Consider the following 22,164-nt stretch of genomic DNA (forward strand, 5'->3'; position numbering starts at 1 on the left):
ATTTGCCAGGACCAAATAATTTGCAACATTTGGAGTACTTCATTTTGGCAACCATGCTTGACCCTAGGTTTAAGTCCTATGTAATGTCTTTCTTTCCAACTGACACAAATCTTAAAAGATGCAAAGAGTTTCTTGAAAGCAATTTGTGATCTCATGTGGCACATGACATATGTCCTGCAAATTGTACTGCCAGGAAAATACTCATGTTTCCAAGAGACCCATTGATGATGATGAGTCAACTCAGTGCACCAGACTAAGACATTATGACATCTGGACAGGCTCAAAAAGAATACCCACTTATATTTACACTTCTACCATGACTCACTATGGTATGCAAGAGAATGGTGGAGGAATACTCTAATGAAAATGTACATAGCATCTCATACAGTCCTTTGAATACTGGAAGGAAAAAAAGGCAATTTGGAGCCATCTTGTACAAACTAGCTATGCTATACTTAAGCTGCCCACCCTCCGGTATGTACCACTGTGCATGTGCGCAAGTCACGATTGCGAAAGCAATGCGATCACACACACAGACAGAAAGCCATCGAAGAGTGAGTGATGGGACATCAGCATTTGGGGGTGATGATGAGGGAGTGGTCAGAGAAATACAGACATGTCTGTCTGTTTGAGTGCATGGGCATGCATAAATTCACCACTGCGACAACATACGCAGCTTGAGAACTCACTGCGTGCGATGAGACTTGCAATTTCTGATACAGGTCAGGCCTGCTGTAATTCTGCATGAGAGGCCAATGTTACCGATGTTTATGCAGGTCTTTGAGGTCTTGCAGATGTCATAAAGTGGTAGTGGGCATCTCTATGCTGGCTGAGCAGTTGCAAACATTAGCATATTTTTGCAGCAAATATGTGTGTGTAATCGCAGCTGCGATGCAATAGTGATCCATAATGAAATCAGGCCCTGAGACTGTAATGGTGGATTCCAGTGGACAGTATCTAATATTGTGTGGTGGTGGTGGTGATGATGATATTAACAACAGTGATGATGGTGATGATGATTACAACGACATCTTCAACTTTGAGGATGAATAACACTGTTAGTCTTAAGCTTATTGGCAGCTTGGTTTAACCATACCACAAAAATGTGTTTTTTGAGGGGGGGAGGGTCACAAACAAACCAAGCATTTCAGCAACAAAAATGGCAGTCCCTGTCACTGAAGTGCTTGGCTTATTAAACTGCGCATGTCCTTTCTAATATACAACATAAAGGCGGATGGAAGAGCCAAAGGACAATTCCACTGTAAACCATTTTTCATAAGTGTATTAGCTTGTTACTCCATTTACCTGTATTGGCCTGATCCCTGTGGTTTGCCGGTTAGAGAAGATTGTCATTATTATATTTTCTATTAGTCTGTTACTCTGATTTTAATTGGCTGTATTGCCTTGAGACCTGTGATTTGCTGTTTGGATTTAGTTTGCATTTGCAAACTCACATTTGGAAGCTTGGTGTTTAATTTATTCCATGATAATATTTACTTTTCCTCATATTAATAAATTATTTACCCTAAACCAAGTACTCCACCTCTAATCATCTGTACTGGCCTTGGGCCTGTAGTTTGCAGTTTGGAATAAGTTTGATGGTGGTCTAGGATTTGAGGATAATTTACTCAGTTAGCAAACTCCTCTACTGGCTTTAGACCCGTGATGTGCCATTTGGAGAATTGCTGGTAATATTTTTTCTGCTAGGCTTTTACCTTTATGGTATTACTTCTTGATTAATGAAAACATTATTTATGGATATACAGTTTATTACATTGCAATCATGTCTGCCACAAACTGTCATGACTGCCATGCCATCCTGAGTTCCTTCATTCTAACACAGGTATGAGAGTTCTCACAGAGTTCTGAGTTTCTAGACACCTATGAGTTTCTCCAGTTGTGTTATTCTGAGTTCCCAGTACTGGGTTCCAATCATTAGCTCTTCTGTTGGGAGCCGGGGTTAAATTATGTGCAAACAGATTCAGGCCCTCTGGGCTGGGATTCCAATTCTGTAACCTTGCGCAGACTCCAGTCCAAACTTCCATCCTGTGTGTTTGGGTTTTCCACAGACGTCCGAGCTTAATAGCTATAGTCCATATCTGCTCCATGAGCAGACCACGCATCAATTCTCCTAGTTTCACCCACACTCCTGTTTCAGCTGATCCCAAGGGTCCCAAGTTGGATCTGATAAATACAAGTCCAGTGACATCTCAAGTGGAAGACAATATTTTTTTTGGAGCCAAGAAGGATGGTGACTTACAACCATACATTGACTTTAAAGGTCTAAACCAAAGCTTTGTAAAAAATAAACAATTACCCACTTCCATTTATCTCATAGCTTTTTGGTCAGTTTATGGAGCAACATATTTAGCAAAACTGATTTTATGCATGAAATAGATGAATGGAAAACACCATTTAATACTCATTCCAGAAACTATAAGTACTACAGGTTCCAGCATGGTAGCACCTATTATTATGCTTAAGATAAGGATGTTCCGCCCCATCCCCTCCTTTTTCTTCTGTGTATGTGTGTATTTAAGGAACATTTGAAGGTGAGACCCCTTCTCTTGGGCTAGCACTCCTCCTACCTGCCCCAGGGGTTTTAATTGGTATGGGTCCTTCACTTTGCAGTACACACACTAAATGGTCTCTATTAAAGGTAAGTCCTAGATAAATTATTTAATGTGTCAGTATTAGGTATGTTAGGGACTCACCTTAAGAGGTTCACCATGACGTGGTAGGTGGGCAAACATCTTTGGCCAAACGTACTAAGAAACCTTATTTAAAAAAACTTTGTTAATTGTTGGAGTTTATTATAAATATTTTGATCATTGGACTTCTTAGGCTGGGCATCCACTATACAATTTTCTGCGCAATATATGTCCAATCTGGCTGGTTGGAATGAAAACCTGGTAATGTATGGGAGCAAATAACAGTCGTCCATTTGCTCACAAACACTGGAAAATAGCCAAATATGGTAGTTCAGACAAATTGGTTAAAACACACAAATGTAACCAATGTGAACAATTTTTTGTCCTTTTTTCAGTGTTTAAAACCATATGATCGACTGTCATGTGCTCTCTTACATTACCAGGTTTTCATTCCAACCAGCCAGATTGGACAGATATCTGACATAAAATTGTATAGTGGATGACCAGCTTTAGTGCTTATAGTATACATCTGCATTTTCCCCCTTTGTCTGCTATAGAACTACAGGTTTCATGGTTTCACCTATTAGGTTTAAGATTAGGATGTGCAGCCCAGCCCCTCCTTTTTCCTCTGTGTACAGTATGTGTGTATTTAAGGTACATTTGAAGGTAAGACCCTTTCTCTTGGCCTGGCACTCCTCCTACCTGCCTCAGGGGTTTTAATTGGTATGGTGCTTAAAGTGGTCCTAGACAAATGGTGAAACTCACCTTCCCCCTGCCCCCCTCGGCGCTTCATTAATAAAGGGACAGCGCACTTCATAGGAGAGTGCTGAAAAAAAAGGGACGTGGTCTCAAAAGAAAGGAGCATGGTTACACAATAGTATTCCCAATTCAAATTTTGCCACACAGTAGCACAATCTTATTCCCAAATCACTACATAGTAGTGTCCCTTATTCATGTTATAACACACAGCAGTGCCCTGTATAGACAATGCCCACCATAGTTGTGCGTCTAATACATGTACTGTCCACAATAGTGGTACCCATTATACTATGCCCACAGCAGTAGTGCCTCTTACACATAATGCCAACAGCAGTAGTGCCCCAGATACAATGCCCACTGTAGTGATGCCCCTTAAGCAGTGCCCACAGTGGTAGTGCCCCTTATGCAGTGCCCCCTGGAGTGGTGTCCCTTATGCAGTGCAACCTATGCAATGTCCCTTGCAGTAATGCCCCCGATAGTAATGCCCCCTTTAGAAGTAATGCCCCCAATAGTAATGCATTCTGTAGAAATAATGCCCCCTGCAGTATTGCCCCCAATAGAAATGTCCACTGCAGTAATGCCCCCAGTGGTAATGTCCTCTGCAGTAATGCCAACAATAGTAATGCCACCTTTAGAAGTAATTCTCCCAATAGTAATGCCTCCTGTAGAAGTAATGCCCCCACAATAGAAATGTCCCCTGCAGTAATGCCACCTGTATTAGTGCCCCCTGCAATAATGCCCACCAATAGTAATGCCCCCTTCAGAAGTAATCCCCCCTGTAGAAGTAATGCCCCCTGTAATAATGCCCTGCAATAGTGCCGCGCACACACACAAATAGAAAAAACACTATACTTACATTAAGCCCCACTCCTGTGTCCGCTGCCATCTGGACTGCCAGGGTGCTCCTCTGAACTATGGGAGACATGTCATGATGTCTCTCCCATGGTGCACAATACGGGTGCCAGGAGCTGGAGCTCAGGAATGAACTCCTGCCTCCGCATGACGCTGTGGGGAAGGAGCCAGGTGCACGCTGGTAACAAAATTTCAGCAGGCACCTAGCAGATGGAGCCTCCCTGCGGCGCCGGACTGGGGTGGGCCGGAAGAGGAGGAACTGGTTCCATCTCCAAATAGAAGTGATGGAACCAGTTCTGCACCATTCTGGCTCACTTTAACCCCTTTACATTGTAGTACACACATTTATTGGTCTCTATTAAAGGTAAGTCTTAGATAAAATTATTTAATGTGTCAGTATTAAGGATGTTAGCAACTCACCTTAAGAGGTTCACTGTGACGTGGTAGGTGGGCAAACATCTTTAGCCAAACATGTACTAAGAAACCTTATTTAAAAAAACATATTAATTGTTGGAGTTTATTATATATATTTTGATCATTAGAATTCTTAGTGCTTATATTGTGCACCTGCATCTCCCCCCTTTTTTCTACTTAGGCCTCCAAGTCTCAGCATGGTAGCACCTATTATTATGTTTAAGGTTAGGATGTGCAGCCCAGTCCTTCCTTTTTCTACTATAAGTACTGTGTCATGCCATTTGTATTGCCACTGCCATTTTTCAGGATATATAAATAATGTCCTTTAAGATTTCCTACATTTTTTAACATATATGTGAATGATGACCTATTTTACTATACTGCAGTTCCTAAAATTGTGACCTATGTTTGATCCTAGAAAGACTCAGAGAGAACCAACAATATGCTAAATACAAAAACTTTAAATTTGTACTTTTCACAGTGGCATTTTATTGTATTCCAGCTCTGCAGAGGGATTTTTCCACGGAACCAGCTAATGTTTGTGCCATAGTAAAATTAAATCTTCCTAAATTTATTAAGACAATATAAATATTACTGGGATTCACTAAATATTGGTACAGTTTCATTGCCAGTTCAGTCCCAATTGAGAAAATTACAAAAGTTATATACAAGTAGGTTGCATAATTAACAAATATCCAAGATACAGTTTTATATTGTGACATCCAATACACACCATAAGATTTAATACCTATGGTACAAAAATTGGAATTGTATAAAATGTGTTTGGATTTAATGTATCAATTGCCATCTACAATTTAAATTATAAGCTTGCAAGCAGGGCTCTCTTACCTCTTTGTCTGTCTGTTACTACTCAGTCTTCTGTTATTACTATTTCATTCCCAATTGTAAAGTGCAAAGTATTATGCTGGTGCTATACTGTATAATAGAATAATAATAATAATAATAATAATAATAATAATAATAATAATAATAATAAGACACTTCCTTTTCCTACTTATCCTACTTTATTCAGCTTCACCATATTTGAGTAAATCTCTGTCTCTCTACCACAATCCTCTGCCTTAGGCAAACAGTGGAATACAAAAGTGACAATTCATCTACACACAAACCCTCATTACAGTATCTGTTCTTACTACACTACACTGTTATTGCTCAGATTACAGCTGTGGTGTGCATTTTATATTTTGTTGTGTCATTATCAAATGTCTGTATATTGTTTGTGATATTTTGCCACTGGTAGTTTACACTGTGAGTATCCATTCCTGTGTTGTCCACAGATGTGGAACTATTCTCCTCTTTCCACAAACAATGAAATAACAATAAACTTTTCAATTATATTTAATGTTTCTAGATCAACTAATTGGCCAATATGATGTAGTTCCAAACTTATATGCAGTGCAATAGTTCAAATTATATTAGTAAAATATTCAGTTCACATCCAACATTGTAGAAATCAAGGTTTTAAATTTCCTTTTGAGTAACGAAGCTTATTCCAAAATAAAAATTCAAATCTGTGCGGGAGTGGGTAAGAGTGTTCAGCCCTGAAGATAGTTATCATTTGCTGCTGGAAACACTGTGTAGGCTTTGTGCTGTGGAAGAGGACTGCAGTTTTATGAGCCACTGCTGGATCATCTGCAGCTCCATGGTATGGGAGCAAGTCCCAAAATACTTAGCACTGTAAGCTCTTGCACAACCTCAGGCTGCTGGAACAAATCTCATAATGATAAGCCACTGCCAACTGTCCTGCAGTGTTGTGCTGTGGAAATGAATCCCTATGTAATAGACTACTGATGAATCTTGTTGTAGTATTGCACTGCCAGGTAGGGCCAAGAATGCTTAACATATTGGAGGTGCAACTCGAATGATCTTCATGATGTAGAAAAATTCATTAATAGTCCTGACTGCACAGAGAAATAGACTTAATTGACATGTTTCTCCAGTACCAGGTGGGTACAGCTCAATTCTACTACAAGAACTTGTTATAACTCCATTCATGATATTTGGGTGAAATATCTCTCTTGGGCATAGTTTGTATACAAGTCACCTTACTTATCTCCAGTGTGCTCCATTCTTTTTTGTGTATGTTTTTCATCCCAGCTCATTATTTTCCAATATAAAATCACCCCTAATACATAAGAGGTTTGCTTGGTCACTTAAAAGAATTTGGAAGCAGGTGCATATACAGTGTCACTGTAACAAGATGCTTCCCTTTTAAAATAAATTTTGGTTTGCTTTTGGAAACCTAAGAAATTAAAAGTAAGGTAATATGGTTTGACTTTTAACCAGAAATAATAAAATTTGTCTGACTTCTTAAAAATGTGGTCCTAAATTTATTGGATAATTTAAGATTTTGAAGAAATTAAATTTGATGCCATTTCAGCTTGATCTGTCTAGATCTTTGAGAATTCACAGGACAATTATCTTTTATTGCAGAGGGAATATAATTTGGCATTTATATCTAAATATAATAATTATTCAGGGGCCATTAAGAGAATTATTGATAAAAAATATAATATCCTTAAGCCTGATTCAGTACTCAAGGACATCAGTCTACAGAAAGCAACAATTTTTTATAAGAAAAACAAATCACTTAGAAAATTAATAGTACCAAGTTTATTAAAAAAACATGAAGCGCAAAAGATTGATAAGATCTCACAAGTGAATTTTCTCCCACCAAAACCAGGGGATTTTCCAGGTGTGGAAGAAATAAATGCATTACTTGTTGTCTTGTGAGGAATTAAACTAAATAATTAATGATAGAAGAAAGGTCTTACAAAATCCATAATTTCATAACCTGTGATACTAATTATGTAATAAAAGATATGTAGAATGAACTACGAGAAGATTCAAGAAAAGATTCCTGAGACATTCTAAAGAAAAAACTAAACCAAAGTGTATACCACCACTTTCTGAAGGCTTGTGATAGGAAAATTGAGGGGCTTACACAGGGCCATTAGGCAGCCGTCTAAGGGCACCAGCCACTGGAGAGAGCCGCTGAGTCCACAAAAAAAAATGAATGGCATAATTAAGTGGCATATAATGAATTTGTGGCACAGCTGTGTGGCATATTATGAATTTGCGGCAGTGTTATGAGGTACATTTTGATTTTGGCGCTCTGCTGTGTGTAATATTCTATATAGTATATTATGAATTTGGGATACTGCTGCGTGGCATATTATTTAACTGGGGAGACTGATGCGTGGCATATTATGAGTTGTAGGGAGCAGGGGAGGTTGATGAAATGTTGCATAGGGCAAACCTTGCATCGACCGTGGGCTTACACTGATGGTATGAGAACACCTTAACACTACAAAGAAGCGATAGACACAAAATGTTTTGCCTTCAGGAGTTGTTTTGGATTTGTACTATGAATATCCCAAAGGCCTCAATGAGGCATTGGATCTGGTTTGGATTTGTACTATGAATATCCAAAAGGCCTCAATGAGGCATTGGAACTGAATTACATAATCTAAGTCCACAGAATATAAATTTGTATAAATACTTACCTGCTTTGTTCATCCTTTTTTTAGATACAGATTTGCCTGGATAGCTCATATACAGTACACAACTTGGATGAGTCAGAAATATGATAACATCAAATGTGTATGTACAGCACTAAAGGGGCACATCCACTAGCAGACTGTGAAAAGACTGCACTATTACGACATTTTAATCAAGCAGTTGTTTCACAGTCTGTGCTGTGCCTGCACTGAACGATGAGTTCAGTATCCTTAAGCCTGATTCAGTACTCAAGGACATCAGTCTACAGAAAGCAACAATAACGATAAATCTGATGAGTCATTCAGTGTAGGCACCCTCCCTCATTTCTGAACATGGGCAATCTGTCGTTATCAGCAGATTGACCGGCATGTTCAGGAAATGATAGATGTCAAAAATGACCAGTAGGAGCGCGGATCGCTGGTCATTTTTGACATTTTCATGGCTGATTTGTGAATGAGTAATGAACGATTGAACAATATCAAAATCGTTATCGTTCAATCGCTCATTTTAATTGGGTAGTGGATGCCCGCCTTAAAGATAATCAGTGTTAGGGAAATCTATATTCAGAAACTCACAACATACAATACTGTACAAAAGTTTTAGGTGTGGAAAAAATGCTGCAAAGTAAGAATGCTTTCCAAAATAAAAGTATTAATAGTTTATTTTTATCAATTAACAAAATGCAAAGCGAATAAACAGAAGAGAAATTAAATAAAATCAATATTTGGTGTGACCACCCTTTGCCTGCAAAACAGCATCAATTCTTCTAGGCACACTTGCACACAGTTTTTGATGGATCTCAGCAGGGAGGTTATTCCAAACATCTTGGAGAACTAATCCCCAACCCCATTTGATGAAATGCTGCCCCAAACTGGCAAGGAACCTCCATCATGCTTCACTGTTAACTGCAGATATTCATTATTGTACCACTTTCCAGCCCTTTGGCAAACAGACTGCCTTCTGTTACAGCCAAATATTTTTTTTGCCATATGGATCATTAATTCACACAGCTGTTTTTAATATTACTAATTAAGGAACAGTATACAGATGTGTCCACATACATCTTACTTCCTCTCGCGTTAAACAGCCCTTTGAGACGCGCCATTCCGTGGTGCGACTGGGTAGCAAAGAACATCTTTTCATGTGACTTTTTACCTTCAAATGTGAGTTAGCAATTCGAATAGGGAGACACCAGCAACTTTTGCTGATTAAAATGATATTTGGCATGCCTATCGCATAATTTTGCAGTAGGTGATAGCAAACAATTTTGAATCAGGTGATTTTATAATATATAATATATATATATATATATATATATGTGTGTGTTTTTGTTTTTACAGTTTTGGAAACACTATCTGATGCCTAGCTCGTATAAAAAATAAACATTTTGAAAAATCATATATGTGTTCTAAAAACAAAATAATGATCGAATCAACATTCACTTAATGAACACATGTGGATTGTAATAATATTCCACCTTATCACAATAGTTTTTTTATCAGTCAATAAGTTACTTGTACTCTAATCTGTATTTTCTTACAGTAATAGTTGAAAGTGATCTGCGAATTAGGGGGCATAGAGAAGGTTCATTCTGTAACAATAGGCTCAAAATTGAGAAATAGATTGTGGAGAGTAAATTCATTAAAAACTTCTATTTCAAGAGTACACATCTTCATTTGAACACTGGTGCCCCTCTTTGTATATGGTAGGCTTCTACTTTCCTGACCACCACACTTATGTTTATTGACTAGCACTAATAATAGTAACATCTGGCAGCAAATGACTACACTAGAGGATGGAAAACATTATTACAGCTGTTTTGCACCTCAGATTTGTAGCTAAATGACCACATAAATCATAATACTGATTGCATTATATAGGGCTTATTCTTAATTACTTATGGACCTGTTACACATGTGGAAACACTAGTTTCCATATATTTATTGTGACAAGCCCATTCATTATTAATAGGGTCGCCTAATATAGAACAAACTGTTTGCATGTGGGAATCAAAGCCATCTTCGGATGGCATTGATTCCTGGAGCTTATGCTCCTTCCTATGGATGGAGGTCCGGGATTGTGAAAAGGGAGATCCCTTTCTCCACCTCCACATTGAAGCCCTGATTCAGAGCCGCTCGCTGCTGGTGGGCGCTCACTCTGAATCTGGGCGTTTTTTTTTGTCTCTGGCCACTCGCAAAGCTCTCACAAGGGTGTCTGCTCTATTAAAAAAATGGTGCCTGTTTGATTTTGTTGCAAATATAAATTTTTAGTAAATTAATTTGATATGGAGCACCTGAAAGTGCTTAGTGCTGTATAACAATGAATAAATAACTGAATAATTGAGAATATACTTCAACCACTTTTAAAGTGCAAATAAAGTGTATATGTGCAATAAAAAGTATGAAGTTCATTAAATCGTACACTGAAATAAAAACTTGTTCCAATAGCTTTTGAGGAGAATAAAGAACTAGCACAGTTAGGAGACCACACAGCTGTAGGGATTGGGGATGTTATAGCAGCATGGAGGCGAAGATAGTGTACATGCATAGACAGAGTATGATAGCTTTAAAAATTAGAGAGCTGAATGTGTATTCTGAATGAGATGGATGTATGCAGTGAGAAGAATGTTGTGGTGAATAAATGGGAAGATTGTGGACACTGAGTTGGATGTGTGCCACATAACTGCTCAGACCTCAGTTGCATAGACTGCATGTGTGTATTTTTTTCGGGCAACAATATTGTATGCAGGTTTGTTGTTTTTCTTCATTTTTTAGGGGCCAAGAAAACAATCGTCCTTTTGTTTTTTGCTAAGTGTTAATTAAAACTCCTAAATTGTTTTTAACCCTTGGTTTATTTTTCCCCAAAAAATGTTTAGATTTCCATTGTATTGTTTGTAATGTTGTTTGCGGGATTACCTTTTAACCAGTTTTTGAATAAATTTGCAATAGAATTGTGCAGATTTTCAACAGTATTTTTTTTATTTTTTTGTTTATTTCTAAACAAATTTTGGGGAAATAAAAAAAACTTGATAACGTAAAAACAAATAACAAATTATTTAAAAAACACACAAACAAAATAAGTGGCATTTGAAATCCACAAACACAATTAATAAAAAATTCACACGAAAGGAGAGGGAGGTTTTGGGTATTAAGGAATATGGGGCAAACACAGAGAAGGATTGTGGGAAAATTAGCCAGTGCTGTCATTGCCTTTTGGCCTGTTTGACCGTGGTAGGGAGGGAGCCTGAACGGGTCCTGGATGTCCTTCTGCTGGCCTGGCCAGAGGCAGATGTTGTGGCCTCTGGACTAGGCATAGGGCTAGGCACATTTGGAGGGATGGCTGGTGTTGTGCCAGAGGTGGAGGGTCCTGATGTTCCGGCTGGAAGGGAGGCCGGCTCCAACATGTGCTGGCGAACGAGCTGCTCCAGGGCATTTGCTATTCGCACGTTGGCCCCAGTGTTTTCCGCCCGGGCCTTAGCAATGGTCACGTTGGCCGCAGCACTTTGCTCCAGGGCGTCCGCCACCTGTAGCAGATTGGTGTCCATCCTCAGCAGAATCTCGGTCTGCTGATCCGTTTTAATATTGAGATCAGTGAGGAGGCCCACTGCCTGCAAGGGGGAATGCCCTGGACTGTCTGCCACAGGGTCCACAGCCGGATCTACTGCTTCCTCCCCTGCAGAGCCAGCAGAAATTCTGCGGCCAAAGCTCCCCTCTGGAGCAGACTCATCCGCCTGTGTCTCTGTGAGAAAAAAGAGAAAAGAGTAATCTAGATATTGTCCCAAACACATTTCTGAGCTGTTAACATTACAACATTTACCTGGGGCAACATGAGGAACATGTCGGTATCCATGTTCGACATGCCAAAAACCTCCTCATCCTGCACACACCCCTGGGCCAGCTCCTCCAAATCTGTGAGCTCCAGTGACACAGGGGTGGGACCCCCACCTGTCCCCCCTGCATGCCTAGCCCTATCAGCCAGTTTTTGCTTAAGCTGATATTTGAAGTCGCTCCATCTGTTGGCATTATTCCTGCAGTATTTGGACCTGTAAAAACTTTTTACTAAAATGTAGTTTTTACGTACCGGCGTTTGACCTCCCAGGTTGAACGTTCACAATCACCCACCCTATTGACACCACTGGCTATGTCATCCCACATTTTCCACTTCTGGCTTGCACCCATATTCCTTGGTGCCTGTGGCAGGTTGTCATTGCACATTTGCACCAAAACCTCCATCTCCTTTCTTGTGAATTGTGGCTGCCTTTTTTTTTTGGTTTAGTTGACCTACTAGGCCCAGCAGCCTCTTCCATGGCATCCTCCACTCCTTTTTTTAAAAAGATTTTAAAAATTATAATGTCAAACGTTACCCAAATTATTGTTAAACATAATCCTTTAGTCCCAAAAAGACAAATACTTACCTGGCGCCTCTTGGCCAGTGCTTTGCTGCTCTGTAGCCATTTTTGACTTTCAGGTCTGACTACAGCAGACCGATTGGGGTTTTCAGTGATGTTTTTATACATGCGTCAGCATTATTCGGCCGCATCATTGATTGTGCGCTCCTATTGTCCGTCCTTAATTTGAGCAGGAAAATAAAGACTATTTATGGCTTGGTGTGACTCGAGTCGAGGTGGCGGGTTATGAATGTTGGAGGTTTGGCGTAGGAGTTGATTGTTGGCGGTATTTGGAGTTTGAGGCGGTTTTCTACACTTGTGATTGTTTTTTTTGTTTTCTTACTTATTTAATTTCCGTTCGCTTTTTTTTATTGTTTAGCTTTTTTTTTTTGGAGTTTTTGAGTAAGTAATAAGAGTAAATAGTTTACAAATGTTTGTACTTATTTAAAAATTTTTTCTTTTTACAGTTATTTTGGCATTGCTCCATTGAATTTTTGTACTTTGGGATATTTGTCTGTTTTTGGTAAGTGTTTTTAGTTTCATGAAGTTACAATTTCGATGTGTTGGTCTTCGCATATGTTTCGCTAAGTAATCTTGTTTTTTTTCTTGGACCAATCATGTCTTACCACTAAATATAGCAAACTCTTTTGCGAAATAATGTTTGAGTTGTTTTTAATTTAAAATGAACGTACTATTAAGCGCACTAATGTCTCCTTATTTTACTGTAAAAAATGCGTACTATTTAGTGTACTAATGTCTCCTTATTTAACTGTCTAAATTGCATACTATTTAGCGCACTAATGTCTCCTTATTTAACTGTCTAAATTGCATAATATTTAGCGCACTAATGTCTCCTTATTGTACTGTAAAAAATTTGTACTATTTAGCGCACTAATGTCTCCTTATTTAACTGTCTAAATTGCGTACTATTTAGCGCACTAATGTCTCCATATGTTACAGTCTAAATTGTGTACTATTTAGCGCACTAATGTCTCCTTATGTAACTGTAAAAAATGCGTACTATTTAGCGCATTAATGTGTTTTTTTTGTTTCATTGTAAAATCATGTTTTACCACTAAATGTAGCGTGCGATTTTGCGAACTAATGTGTGCTCCCTTCTCTCTTTTTTACCCCCCAAAAATGTGGCTACAATCCAAGTTTTCCAAAAAAAATCTAAAAATATTTTGTACTTTTGAAATGTAGGTTGTTCTACTCTTGACAAGACCCCGGCCTGTAAGCATCTTTGGATTTCTTAGAAAAGATAAGTATATTTTTCTTTATACATTTGTCTAAAACAATAACTACCTGGCTTACCATTTCAGGTTGATGTTGGTCGTATTATATTGGCCATGGTTCCAGAACCCGACCAACCTCAACTTCGTCCCAGGCGTAGGCCTCGTAGGTGTGCAAGGCCCCAGATATATAGAACACGTGTCACCCTTTTTGGAATGCCAGATGATGAGGTATTAAGATGATACTGTCTTCCTCCCCAAATCAACGGCAAATTGACAGTCCTACAGCAATACCACCACTTACTATTAATTAATCATTAATCAATTAATGTCGGTGTTACATTTCTGTGCCTCAGGATCCTTTCAAACCATCATGGGAATAGTTGCTGAAATCTCCCAATCCTCCTTTTGAAGGATCCTGAGGGCAGTGATGGAGGCCATTTTTAAACACCTCCATCATTTTATTAAAATGCCATTGGATATGGGTTCCCTTAGTGTGGCGAAGGCCAATTTTTACCAAATAGCTGGCTTCCCACACCTCATAGGGGTTGTGGATGGCACTCGCATACCACTTCAGCCTCCAGCAAGGCTGGAGGCTATTTTTAGGAACCGCAAACACTTTCATTCACTGAATGTAATGGTGGTATGTGATGCCTCCCTCCAGATCCTGTCCCTGAATGCCAAATTCCCCGGGAGTGCACATGATTCCTTTGTCATCCGGCAATCAGGGATTTGGCACAAATTAGACAACCTACAAGCTGGTGATGCGTGGCTTCTGGGTAAGTTGACACCTTCTGTTGCAACCAATGCAAAGCTTGTTACACAATGGTCCTGATGTTTGTTTTTGTTTTTTCACAGGAGACAGTGGTTACCCTTGCACGCCCTGGCTGCTCACTCCTTATTTGGTTCCCACACCAGGGCCACAAAGTGAGTATAATTCCGCACTTACAGCCACCAGGCAGGTGGTGGAGCACTGTATCGGCCTTTTAAAAGGCCGATTCAGATGCCTCCACCGCTCTGGTGGCGACCTCATGTATCTGCCGGCTATGGGTTCGAAAATTGTGGTCCTGTGAGGGATATTTCACAACATCGCCATAAGGAGTGGTGTCCCAATGCAGCCAGAGGATGCCTTGCCTGAGGATGGCCCCCCCGAGGTTGGTCGGAGGTCAGTATGTGAGGGGGCCATACGCGATGATGTGGTGGCCAGATTTTTTAGTTAATTATTGTTAAAAATTTAGTTAATTGACACAATGTAGACATGTAAGATTTTAATGGCCAATTTTAATGTGTTTTTTTTTGTCTTTTATTCCATAAAATGAACCGAAAAAATGATGAATACTACTTGATCTAAAAAATTGACTTCATGTGGCCACGTTGGATATAACTTCTGCAACAATTATTTCTTCACCTCATTTGTGGATTCATGTGGGCATGCTACTTCTTCAAACAGTTCTTGATTGTTGTTGTTATTTTGTTATTTTTGGTGTTGGTTGTATTTTTGAGTGTGTTTTTACTGTGTGAATTGATTGTGACAATTCACTTTGTGTTCATTATTTGTGTGGAATAAATTTTTTGTTAATGTTAAAAAAACATTTGCTTGGTAAATTACAAGCAAGTGTAACCTGGTCGAAAAAAGGCAAACTTGCTTAATGGCTATTCCTGTAATGTGTTAAATTGTAAAGTATTTTACCATGCTTTGTGGCTAAAAACAAACACCAAAGGTATTATGGTGAATCAGTATGTTTTCTAATCTAGGCCTAAGCAGGTTTGATTTAAAATTTACATTACCCACCAAAAAAAAACCCCAAAATTGCTGGTAATTCTACAAACCTATTGGTATTGTTAGGTGTTTAATGTGCCAGCTTACATACTTACTTGAGCTTTCTACAATCTAATTTACATTACTTAAAAAAACATGCTCCAATAGTCGACTTATGTAAGATTAAACAATCTAATATTTACATACAAGGAATGAGACTTTAATAAAACAAAATATAATTTATTGTTTTTAACATTTTTAGTGCGAAAAAACAAAAAAATTAGTAGCGCAGGAGCGCCAACATGTGATCCAGGACCACGAGCATGCCTACAACATGGCCCCTCAACCTGTGCAAGCCATCCTGCATTTCTTGCATCCGCCTCTGGTCCTCTGTGGGTTAAAAAAATGTGTGGATTACTAAACTGATACCTGAATTTATATGTTACCAAACAACTTAAAAATCAGACTATACTTTAAAAAAAGAGAAACAAATAAAAAAAAAAAAAAGTAATGGCAAACGCAAAGATTGTATAAATAAAAACTTAAAAAATTACACCTAAAAATACATCAACAAAAAGGGAGAAGTACGCCAAAATACTACATTTGTTGGTACCGTAAACAAGAAAGACACAAGTATGAGTGTTTGGACATGTGTGATATGTGTAAGGGGAAAACCTCCTAGAAATTGTTTGGCAAAGATATATATCCAAAACATTCGAAATACTTAACAAATTGGAAATGCACAGGCAAAAGGACAACATCACCCAAAAACAAAAAAATGCAAAAGCAACCATAGTTTAAAAGGGAAACATACCGGTCAGAATGATGTCTGGTCCTGGAGCCCCGACATCATCCTCCTCTGAGGTGGGCCAGTGCTGGTCGGATGGAGGAGGGGTGATTTGGCTTGGTGTGGAGGGGGAGGAAAAGAGAGGGGTGGGTGGAGGGGAGGGTGATGAAAAGAGAGGAGGGGTGGAGGGGAGGGTGAATTTTGAGGGATGGGAATATTAGGAGAGGGAGGGGCATCACGGTCTGGCTGGTCTGGGGTGGAGGGGGATTTTGGGGAAGGTTGGGGAGAGGAGGTTTGGGTGGGAGTGGGGGATAGGGGACGAGGCTGACGTCGATGACGTAGTAGACATTGTAGTCTGCGCTCAGCCCCTAAATGATGGATACAAATTTTTAATATTTTTTTTTTTGGTTTGGTAAAAAATTGACACAACCAAAAAATTTAATAAAAAAAGCGCAATACGGAAAACATGGACACGCAGGTATGTCCTAAATAAAGAAACAGGGCTAGATGGAAAACATGCACACGCAGGTATGTCCTAAATAAAGAAACAGGGCTAGACAGAAAACAGGCATATGCAGGTATGTCCTAAATAAAGAAACATGGCTAGACGGAAAACAGGCACATGCAGGTATGTCCTAAATAAAGAAACAGGGCTAGACGGAAAACAGGCACACGCAGGTATGTCCTAAATAAAGAAACAGGGCTAGACAGAAAACAGGCACACGCAGGTATGTCCTAAATAAAGAAACAGGGCTAGACGGAAAACAGGCACACGCAGGTATGTCCTAAATAAAGAAACAGGGCTAGATGGAAAACAGGCACATGCAGGTATGTCCTAAATAAAGAAACAGGGCTAGATGGAAAACAGGCACACGCAGGTATGCTTACATTTAAAATGTTAAAAAAATACACTTACTTTCGCTAATTTGCTGACGCGAATTGGCCAAAAGGCGTGGGGATCTGCGGTGGAGATCAGACCAGCGCCTTTCGAGCTGGCCGATATTGCGGCGGTAGCCCAAGTTATGCAGGCGGTGCCGCACCTCCGCATAGGCGACCCACTTGCGGAGGTTAGTGATGGGGGTCGGATGCTCCGTGATTCTCCGGTCCATCACATCTGTGAGTACCAGGAGTTCTCTGCGAGTAAATGCTGCTGCTCTCATGATGGCAATGATTTTTTCAACACAAAACAGTTTTAATAAAGGTCCAAGAAAATTTTGATTGGCTAATGTACTTTGAAAATTAACAGAAAGCATTGTATTGGTTATTGTATGAGTCATGTGACCTACACCCTCACAAATATAATGTGAGTTATGATAGGCTTGATGCAGTGACATGCGTAAGCTAATTTAAATATTATTAATAAAGATGAAAAATCTGCATATAAACTAACGCAAAACAATAGTAGCATTAAAACAAACTTTAAAATTTGAAAAACCATCCCCTTGGTACAAACGTACGTATTCTGCAGAAGGAATGACACACACGAACAATAATAAAGTTTATTGAGAGTGAAAAAAAAACAGATTGCAAAGATGTGAATACCAATTAAGCTAATGAATATACTGATTGCTATTAATCGATTCAAGTATGTTTGCAGAATGAAATAGCAGGCAATCGAAAAATGACAGGCCCACTTCCGGATTTGACTTGTGCGAGCGTTCCCTGCAACCAAAGAGGAGACGGACGGTCGCTATTTAGAACGTTCGCTAGCTAGAGGAGGGGTTGGGAGACTATGGGGCGGAAGATTAGCTGTGAGCGAACATATGAGCAAGCGCTTGAACTTACATTTTTTCGCTCGTACGCCGAACGAACGAACGGCCACTTGCGTCCGGCTCTGAATCAGGCCCTGAGGCGGCACTCCTAGGTTTGGTGATAAAGTGTATTTAGATAATCCACATCGTAAGTACAGATAAAGTTGACCTTTTCAACAGAACTGTGAATATGCAAACAAGTGAAAAAGACAGTGGACCTCATTCAGAGTCGGTCGTAAATGGCTGCTCGGTCGTACGCATCCGATGTTTCCAAACCACGCATGCACACGGTTAGTTGTGCGCATGTGTGTACGAGGCTTTGTGATCCAAAATGCTGTAGATCGTACGGCTTACGAGGAGGAACTGGTTTCCGAGATTTGATTGACATGAAAGGCCGTTTGTGGGTGTTGACGGGGTGGTGGTCTGAAGACGAAGGTTTACCTCAGCATTTTGAGGGCGTTTTAGGGACATACATAAATTACCTGCTACGACTGACATAGAAGGCCAGAAGTAGTAAAACGTCACTCTGTGAGCAGGTTCGAGGCCTGGCTGATCATACAGCTTGAGGTTGGGTACGTGCTCTTGCAAGCCCCAGAGTACAATTGATACTATCGAATGTTAGTGATGTTAGGATTGATGTTTCTATTTTGAGCCACACAATGCAAGCAGCTAATAATCATTTGTTGAAGCTAATAACACTGCTAATTGGCTTGTAATTGATTCAGCTGCGTTAACATTAGTGAATAATAAGAATAAATAAATTTCATGGGGATGGCTTATTCTATGCGTTTTTTTGTTAATTTTAACATGCATTTAACAACAACACAACATTATTGTTCCAAAATCCGGGTTTAAAATCTTTTTTTATTAACAAACGCACTACCAGTCAAACATCAGCATGAACTAAATGACATTTGAACAATAAAGTTTTAAGACCAATTGAAAGGGTGGAAAAAAAAGCCAACAACACTTTAGAACACTAATTACATAATTGTCAACAAGCTAGTAACAAGCTGATCGTAGAGCATGGAAACATGACATATGGGCATCAACACAACACAAGCGGCCGCAACCATCAGAAGAAAATTAACATACAACGAATGACAACGATTGACTCGATCACTAGCTGCTATGACTCGCTAGCTAGAGGAGGTGCATTGTTCACGTATGGGCAGGGCCAGATTAATAATGGGGCTGATGGAGCTACAGCTCCAGGCCCACCATCAGAATAGGCCAGCACAGAAGGATCTGCAGTGTGTGCTTAGACATTTTTTTCTTCCCTTCCACAGCGGCCTGCCAGTTGCTGTCCGTGGCCCCGCACCCCCAGCCGCGCACCCACCTCTCTCGCACCTGCAGCACTGGTGGCTCAAAAGCATGATGGCGATGTATAGAGGGCTTTAATCCAATCACCATTAACGCACAGTCAATCAATCAGTGGTGGCGGCGCCACCTCCGTGCCACGTGACGCACTGCGAGTCACATGTACTGTAGGTGCCACCCGCCACAACCGCACCGGTATCCTGAAGCAGGCAAGCAACCCGGCTGTCGTATGTCCACCAGCACGGGCAGGCTCAGCAGCTCCTCGTGATGGCAGCCTGGCAGGCGGCAGCAGCAATCCTAAGGTAAGGTGCTGCTTGTCATTACTGCTGACCAGGCTGCTGCTGTATAGTAGTGTATATTTTTATACAGAACGCAGAGTCAGTTATGAAAGTTTCTGAATTATATATAAATACATATTTTGAGTTTACACCAAGTATTCATAATATATACACACAGTTATACTTTATATATGTATATACACTGTGTGTGTATAATATATATATATATATATATATATACACACACATAAAGTGTGTGTTTATATTAGGGGTGAGCGGGTTCGGATTTCTGAAATCCGAACCACCCGAGCCCCCCCGATCCGAGGCCGATCCGAGTCAGGCTCGACTTTTCCCGCCTGACTCGGATCTGAAATCGAGGCAAAACGTCATCATCCCGCCTTCCGGGTCTCGCGGGTTTTGGATTCTCACTCGGCTGTGGACAGTGAAGAGGGAGGGTGGGAGTTAGGGCTGGCTGAGCTGTGTAGTGTAGTGTAGTGTTGTGCTGTGCTGCTGTTGTCCATAGGGGCTGTGTCCACTCCTCCAAAGTCCATTGGGGCTGGCTGTGTTGTGCTGTGCTGCTGTTGTCCAAAGGGGCTGTGTCCACTCCTCCAAAGTCCATTGGGGCTGGCTGTGTTGTGCTGTGCTGCTGTTGTCCAAAGGGGCTGTGTCCACTCCTCCAAAGTTCATAGGGGCTGGCTGGACAGTGTTGTGCAGTCAGTTGTCCATAGGGGCTGTGTCCACTCCAAAGTCCTGTGCAGTGTCCCAGTCCTAAAGGAGTGCTGTAGTGTTGTCCAGGGGGTGCTCTGTCCATCAGGGGTGCTCCCTCCAAGTGCAAAAAAAATAAATATTTGTTCTGTGTTTGTGAATTGTGTGCGCAGTAGCCTCACGTGCATCAACAAAGTAGTGCCAAGCGTGCGCCTGTGTCATAAGTAAAGGGCCGGCTGGCTTGACCTTTAAAGGGTGCTGTAACCCCCAATGTGCACATCAAACAAAATAAAAAAATATTTTCTGTGTTTGTGATTTGTGTGCACTGTGGCTGCACGTACATCAACAAAGGAGCAGCGCCAAGCATGCGCCTGTGTCCCATAAGTAAAGGGCTGGCTGGCTTGTCCGTTAAAGGGTGCTGTAAACCCAAAGAGCACTCCAAACAAAATTAAAAAATATATTTTTTTTGTGTTTGTGAATTGTGTGCGCAGTAGCAGCACGAGCATCAACAAAGTAGTGCCAAGCGTGCGCCTCTGTCATAAGTAAAGGGCTGGCTGGCTTGTCCGTTAAAGGGTGCTGTAACCCCCAAAGGGCACTCCAAACAAAATTAAAAAAAAAATTCTGTGTTTGTGAATTGTGTGCACTGTGGCTGCACATGCATCAACAAAGGACCAGCTCCAAGCGTGCGCCTGTGTCCCATAAGTAAAGAGCAGGCTGGCTCATTTCTTAAAGGGTGGTGTAACCCACAAAGTGCACTACTCTCCAGCAAAAAAAAAAATATTTTCTGTGTTTGTGTATGCCTTAGCCGCACGTATACATCAATATAACATAAATGGAGGACCAAACTTTCTCCGATAAAAATAAAATAGGGAAAGATCAAGAACCACTTCCTCCTAGTGCTGTTGCTGCTGCTGGGAGTTGTTCATCATCCCAGAGAGGAAGAAGGAACACCACTACTTTTACTAAACAATTGACCCTCCAACAGTCCCTAGCGAGGAGTATGAAGTACGACAGCAGTCATCCTGAAGAAAAACGTATAACTGAGGCCTTGACTGATATGTTGGTGTTAGACGTGTTAGACGTGCGTCAGGTATCTGCCATTAGTGCAGTGGGATTTAGACAATTGATGGAGGTAGTGTGTCCCCAGTTCCAAATCCCATCTAGATTCCACCTGCATCCTCAAAGCAGCAGCGACAAGCGTGCGTCTGTCTGTTAAAGGGTGGTGTAACCCTCAAAGTGCGCTCCACAAACAATAAAAAAATTCTTCTTTTTTTTCTCTTTGTGAATTGTGTGGGCTGTTGCCACACCTGCATCCTCAAAGCAGCAGCGACAAGAGTGCATCTTTCTGTTAAAGGGTGGTGTAACCCTCAAAGTGCTCCAAAAAAAAACAACAATTTTTTTTTTGTTTGTGACTTGTGTGCGATGTAGTCACACCTGCATCAACACAGTAGCAGTGCCAAGCGTGCGCCTGTGTCATAAGTCAAGGGCCGGTTTGGACATCTGGTCCAGACTGAAGGACGTGCCAACAATTTCTGACAAGTCTACTGTCACTGCATATGATACTGTCCTCAAAGCAGCAGCGACAAGCGTGCATCTGTCTGTTAAAGGGTGGTGTTACCCCCAAAGTGCGCTCCAACATAATAAAATAATCTTCTTTTTTTGTGTGTGAAATGTATGCGCAGTAGCCGCACCTGCATCCTCAAAGCAGCAGCGACAAGCGTGCGTCTGTCTGTTAAAGGGTGGTGTA

This window comes from Taudactylus pleione, unplaced genomic scaffold, assembly GCF_031769625.1.
Source record: "Taudactylus pleione unplaced genomic scaffold, aTauple2 ptg000116l, whole genome shotgun sequence".
In the NCBI taxonomy this organism is placed as follows: domain Eukaryota; kingdom Metazoa; phylum Chordata; class Amphibia; order Anura; family Myobatrachidae; genus Taudactylus; species Taudactylus pleione.